Source organism: Odontomachus brunneus, unplaced genomic scaffold (assembly GCF_010583005.1).
Source record: "Odontomachus brunneus isolate Ranch 3 - 2012 unplaced genomic scaffold, Obru_v1 Obru_scaffold_037, whole genome shotgun sequence".
Lineage (NCBI taxonomy): Eukaryota > Metazoa > Arthropoda > Insecta > Hymenoptera > Formicidae > Odontomachus > Odontomachus brunneus.
In genome coordinates, this window is record NW_022639487.1 from 1454978 (window position 1) to 1462656 (window position 7679).

A 7679-nucleotide genomic window follows, 5' to 3' on the forward strand; every position below is an offset into this window, starting at 1 on the left:
CTCTCTCTCTCTCTCTCTCTCTCTCTCTCTCTCTCTCTCTCTCTCTCTCTCTCTTCCTTTTTTTTCTTTATTACTATTTGTACTTTTCCATTCGTTTCTATACATTACTTTCTATGCGTTCGCCTACACAGAGAAAATTATTATTGCTATATCTATAGCATATTCTATGGTTAGAGAGAAAATTTAATTTCTCTAATTTCAAATGAATAGCAATTTTCATTTTGATATAGTATACTATATCAAAATGATATAGTATATATTTCGTATGATTTAGTATAGTTTTCGTTCTAAATGAGAGAAAGATATAAAATATCAATAATATTATATATTATTGATAATTATAATTAAAGTAAATAGTGTAAGAATAATTTTCTAGCGCATACACAAGGAGACATCTTTATCGCGAGCATTGCCTATGACTAGGTAACTTCGAGTGTTAATGCGCGAGTACAAAACTACCCACGAGTTATACGAACGAAAATCCTTCTACACGAGTCGGCTCTCGCGCCAGCACACACACATCTCGAGTTATTATCTTCTCTTCTCCGTACTCGTCGACTCGAGAAAGCATCGTGAAAGGTCAGATACTTTTCCTGCTTCGTCCTGCCTTTGAAGGCACGGCTGATCCGCAAAGTTATCGAATGATTCAATATCTTGCCGATACTTCGCCTAAGCCGGCTCTAGTCGTAATCACGCGATTGAGTGTCCGCAAGGACCGACGAGTCATCATCAGTGAGGCTAATTGAAAATACGAGGACTTCGCGTTCGCGGCCGCCTATTATTCTTGCGAAAGAACCGAAGAATATTCTATAATCTTCGCGCGAACAAGGGACCGAACGCCACGAAATGAAACGTCACTGGCAAGATTCTGCCGACGTTTCGCTAATATATTTTTGAGAAGCTCAAATGTCTAATGTTTTAATAGGCACTTTTATCCAGTGAAATATCGTCGATACAATCGATATCACATCGTCAAGAAGATAGTATATATAACGGAGACATAAATAACGCGATATTTCAAGTATTTTTCATATATATAGAGAAAAAGATCAGTATCAGCATATAAATCAGATACATATATATATATATATATATATATATATATATATATAGAGCATTAGTATATAATAAAATATAGAGTTCACACATTAGATTTATACAAAAAATAACGACTCAAAAATCAATGCGATTTACATCTAAACATTGCATGCACTACGTAATGATATTGACGCTTCTTGAGCGTTCATAATTGCACTCACCATTCTGCGTTGATATCCTGCGATGTTCAGCAACCATCCAGGTCCGTTGACGAAACCCACTGCTGCATTTCACCCAGCATCTATCCATGTCTCCGTGTAATGTCCTGCTGTCATCACACGTCGATGTCTTCTCACTTCCTCTTCATTGCACACTCACGATTATTTAAACGACGTTTAGCGACGATTTATAGACGATAAATTTAGGTGTTTTGGAAATGTATACACGCGAGTCACTAACCGCGGGTAAACCATCGCAAACCAAAGACCATGATGCTTTCAACGGGAAAGTCGAGAAAAGAAAAGGAGACCGCGCAAATGCTTTGTCAATAAGCGAGGTTGTCGAAAAAGTATGACTTTAAAAATAAACAAATATGCGTGCCAAATTTAAAAATAAAGTTATTGAATTTATTCGTGACAATGGCTTACGGCATCATTGCAATATACACTCGCGGTACGTATCGCGTATAAAAAATTAATAACGAGAACAATGGGATTGTAAACGAAATCAACGCGACGCGGATTAAAGGTTGATCGCGAAATTCATCAACGCGGTATGTAAGCGAAATAAAATCGCACAAATGGCGTGAAATTTTCACGCACAATGACCTCGCAACATTTGTGCGAAGATTGTTCTGCGACTTTGCGCAAAGACTGCTTTGCGCTTTATTGCGCAAAGACTGATATGCGCTTTATTGCGCAAAGATCATTCCGCAATATTTCTACAAAGTTGGCTTTCAGAATATTTCCGGAATACTTTGCGTATATAATTTCTCTAAATATGTGGCCGCGAACTCGAACGTAAATATAAGACAATGAGAATCAGAAATCGCATATACGACCCAAATATAGCCGTCAAAGTTTTTTTTTCTACAACGAACGAAATTACTGACGCGTAAACAAATGAAAAACTTTAGCTTGACTTTTACAAATATCATTAATATTATTTTGATGAAGAAATATTGAATATTACTATATATCGCGCAAAGAATTTTATGTGAAAAACTAGAAACGAAATCCTAATTATCGTGAAATCTGCGGATCCATATTATATCGCGAGCGAACAAGTTTTATCCCTATTTATAAAATCGCGACATCAAGAAATGAAGAAATTTAGAAAAATACTAATACTATGGCGACTGCAAAATCTATTAATGCAAACAAAATAATCGCAAATTCCGCGACTGATGGCGCAGCTCTGATGCGCATTATATATTGCAAAAATCAATTGGAGAATCACACTATGCTAATAATTGTATTGAATAATTCTATAGTGTTAACTGAATAAAAAAGAACAAGAAAAACACTTTTATAAATAAGTACTTAATATATAATAAAAATATATAAAATATGTGTGCATAAATATAAAAATATATATAAAATATGAAAAAATATGAAAAAATATGAAAAAATATATAAATATAAAAAATAAATATAAAATATAAAAAATACGTATAAACTATAAAAAATATATATAAAATATGAAAAATATATATATAAAATATGTAAATATGAAAAGTATAACATATAAAATTATAAATTTTATATAATATATAAAAATGTGCTAATATAGAGGTGCTTTGAGGTGATTCCCTAATTGTTTCAAACAATATTTTTACAGAGGGACATACACAACATGCAAAATCTACAGTCAAAGTAAATCGCATTGATTTGTTGAGTTTTACATTGCTACCATACTTACTACATTGAAATAGTATATTCCTCACCATTTTGTTCGAAAAGTTTTCTCACCCACCTAGACACCGTCGACTCAGAGTCGGCCGCATTCTGCTTTCGATTCTGTAATACAAAGATAGCCTTGTTGATTAGTTTTAATAGTCTGGTTCAACAAAGAGATGCGCGTAAGGTAAGCTCTTTGTGATTGTAATTCAGCGACTTTTATTCCGAAAATTATATTTTAGTTTTCAATTGTAAAGAGTTGAACAAAGAAATACAGGGAATGTATATACAAACCTTCGAGCCGACTCTGCTTGGCCCGAACCGAATCCTTCGGTACTGCATCCGCAATCACCGGAATCACAGACATCTTCACCACGACTGCAAGCTCTACCAGATCTAAAATAAAATATATTTTTCTAATTAATTTATCTATTGTTTATTATTTGTGATAATAAAGAAATTGCTCGATTCCGAGCTTGTCGACAACAAGAACTTGGTACAGAAATATTAATAGTACGCGATTTAATTATGTTTGAGATTATATATTTCTCTTTCTTATACACGGAAAAAAAAGATTTTCTAATATATGGACAACTAAAAATATTAACTGTAGGAGCAAATTTTCTTGCTTTCATAGTAAAAGTTATTTAGTTGTGATATTAGTTTTGCTAATATATATATTAGCAAATGTTTTAGCTATCACAACTAAATAACTTTTACTATGAAAGGAAGAAAATTTGCTCCTATAGTTAATATTTTTAGTTGTCCATATATTAGCAAGTCTTTTTTTTCGTGTATGTAATGAAATCAAGCATGATAATTACCCTTAAATTTTAGGATGCTGGCACTATTTGCGACGATCCCAGTATGATGAATGTACTCACGGTATACCGCAATTTGTCTCATGAACATTCTAAAAAAATATAAGAAAGTTAGAAATAATACACGGTGCGATCCGACGCGTTTGCTTAGGCGACAAAGGCCGCGATCCATTACACACTTCCAATGGTCGCGAGCGTCATTCTATCTTTGTTTAACATTCAATGAACAACAAAGATAGAATGACACTCGCGGCCGTTAGGAGCGTGTAACGGATCGCGGCCAAAGACTGTGCAGAGGAGCGCGACGCATGCCTACGTGCGTTGTTGATTTGAAGGTCGCGTGACTTTCGGCGTGCTGCGAGTCGTATCTCTATACACAGTGACGCGATATGTTTCACTATTTTACATATATGTGTTCTATATTATAATATCGACATGTCACATAGCATTATAATGATTAATTATTTTCCACGTGTCACGATATTACATTTACATATTCTACGTATTATACATATACCGATTACTGAAATCTAGAGACTACAGACGATATTGTGACTACGAAATATTAAATAAAAAAGCTTGGCAAGTTCGTGAATTTTTATACCTTTGCTTTTGCGGCAACTTTGCCTAAATTTGAAACTCCAATATTATGTCCGTGCACACTGAAATGTAGTAGCTTTCCCGGTGTAGTCGCAAGCTTTAGCATGTCTGAAATAACAAATATTTTTCTAATTAGTCATTTTTCTTTTTTATATATAATGAAATCAAGCGATAATTACTCTTGAATTTTAGATTGCTTGCACTATTTGCGACGATCTCAGTATGATGAATGCACTTACGAAATATCGCAATTTGTCTCACTAACATTCTAAAAAATTTAAGAAAGTTAAAAATAATGCGCGGTGCGATCCGACGCGTTCGCTTAGGCGACAAAGATAGCTTCAATGGTAGAGAAATTGCTGAATTTCGAGCTCGCCGGAGCAACAAGAATTCGATACAGAAGTATCAATAGTACGCGATTTAATTATAAGTTATATTTATCTTTCGTATGTAATAAAGTATTAAAGTGCGATAATCACCTATAAATTTCGGTATGCTCATATTGCTCGCAATGATCCTAGCACGATAATTGTACTCGCGAAATGATACTTGTTCGGACATTCTAATTAACTTGACAAAGTCAGACATAGTACTCGACGCAATACGACACGTTCACTCGGGCGTCAAAGACTGGACTAGAGGGGAGTGCGGCGTGAGACACACATATGTATACTTCTCTCACTCTCTGTTGCTAATAGACCGACGCTATCCCGCGAGATACTTTCTCTCTTTTTCTATCTCCCGAGATTCGGCGTCGCAAATACCTCGCCGTCTATTTTTTCTCTTTCTCTCTGATTGTCACCGCGTTTCTAACTCTTGATTAATAAGTCCGACAATCGCCCGATTCTACTGCTACTTGAGTGAGACGATGATAATAGCTAGTGTGAGAGACACCGTCTCGACAGAGACGCGACATTGCGACAAAGACACTGGTAATATATATCGAGATTACTCTCTAATAACGTACTAGTCTTCTCTACAGTTACATTTCGTTATTTTAGTACTCCAGTTACTCACTTACACGCGAGATTCACTTACGACAGGCAGAAGATGCGTAAAGTGTGCGGTGCGATGTCAATTGATACGTCTACGACGGTTGCTAGACACAAAAAGGTCGATTTTAAACATGGCTAGGTAATTAATGATGTACGCCGAAAGATAGCGCCACAGCGCGAACTGTATCACGATTCGACACGCTTTATTGGATACACTCCTCTCTGTCTTGCTAACTGACCGATGCTATCGTCCGAGATTCGGCGTTGCGAGTATCTCTGACATCGTATTATTTATCTCTCCCTTTGATTACTACCGAATTTCCAACTTCCGATTAACAAATCCCGAATAACAAATTCTATTTGAGTTTGTCGATAGTAAAAACAAAGGTAAGACGCTGACTCGACACTACGCGACAAGCAACGGTAACATAACGTGTGACGAGAAGATTATTCTCTACTACTTACATACCTACGATTCGTCCCGACAGTCGCACGTTGCTATTTCGGCACTCCTAATACTTATTTGCACGCGAGATTCACTTAGGTCAGGCAGAAGGCACGTAAAATGCGTGGAGCGATGTTCAGGACGGTTGCTCGATGCAAAACGATCGAGCACGGTCATGTAATTAATGATATACGCCGATAGTTAGCGCCACGACGCGAACTGTGTCGCGATCCGACAAGGACGCGGGTACATTGCTCTCTGTCTTTCCCTTACTAACTGATCGATGCTACTACCTGAGATTCGACGTCGCGGGTATCTTTGGCGTCGTATTATCTATCTCTCCCTTTGATTACCGAATTATCAACTCCTAATTACACCAATGTCCGATTCTAGCATTATTTAAGTCAGACAGTGGTAAAAATAAATGTGAGAGACGCCGACTCGATACGTCGCGACAATCAACGGTAGTATGTAATGAGAAACGAGATCATTCGCTACTTACGTACCTACGATTCGTTCCGACAGTCGCACGTCGTTATTTCGGCACTCCCAATAGTTATTTACGCGCGAGAGACTGACTTACGACAAGCAGAAGACGCATGTAAAAAGCGGAGCGACGTCGATCGATATGTCAATGGCGGTTGCTCGATGCAGAGATCGAGATTGGCGCGTAATTGCTCACGTACGCCGCGCGCGGTCACAACGCCGCCCTCTGATCGTTTAGTTCCGCTCGATTCGATAGATCGATAATCGATAGATGGTGCGATAGCTTAAGGGAATGCCGGATATGAAAATTTTACCGATATAACATTGACTTTATTTTGCAAAGTTTACGTCTTGTTGCTTGCACAGAATTACAAATGCTTTTACACAACAAAAGTTCATGCAAAAATAAATTGGAACATTGTTCAATATGTAACGAAAACAAAAAAAATATGTTTAAATTTAAATTTTGAGCTGTCAGTTAATGCAATATTTGTTTAAGGTCTGGTTACACCAATATTATTTTGGATTTAAGCGAAACTTAAACATATATCTATCTTTATCTTTCTTTCTATATAAATAAAGATAGACATATATTTAAGTGTCACTTAAAATCAAAATAACGTTGGTGCAACCGGGCCTAATATAAACATTTTGCAGGTTGTATATATCGAAACTGTGGATGTTCCAATTAGGAAAATTTCAAAGATCACTACTACTTTCAGAATTTAGTTTTGATGCCAAAAAAAATATGAAAAGTTTGCAGAAAAGTTTATGATTACATGCGGTTAGGTTTTCCGACAACTATGATAAAGTAGAGAGAAAAATTAGTTCGCAGATATTTTTCGAGATGGCACCGTAATTTTATCGCACTTTTCACAACGTCCGAATATTCAGAGTATATATATATATATATTGTTTATCGCAACAACAATAATAACTGAACAAAGACGAAGAAATTGTGAAGAAATTGTAAAGAAATCGTCGTAACGGCATGCTTAAGTAATATTGCTTTTCTATGCGTGATAGCAATAATTAAATAATAACCGAATAAAGAAGTAATAATGGAATATTTTAAATGAATGATGATAATATTTGTTCGGCATTGAGGAACTCGATCGCGACATTTCTCTAACACGTAAAAACGTAAATAAAACATAATTAATGCGATAAAACCCACAACATCTGCTCGTGTGAGGAGTCCGCGTCTTAATTGTCTTAATTGTCGCTTCAATTGTTGCGAAGTTGAAACACGATATTAAAAATTGGCGCGGAATAATGTAGGAAATAACGCGGCAACTCCCAATGCGTTTGTTTCGACAGTTGATAGTATTGTGCTGTGACGCTTGCGTGTACGCACGTGTGTTGCATGACCCGGCTGCGCCCCCCCCCCCCCCCC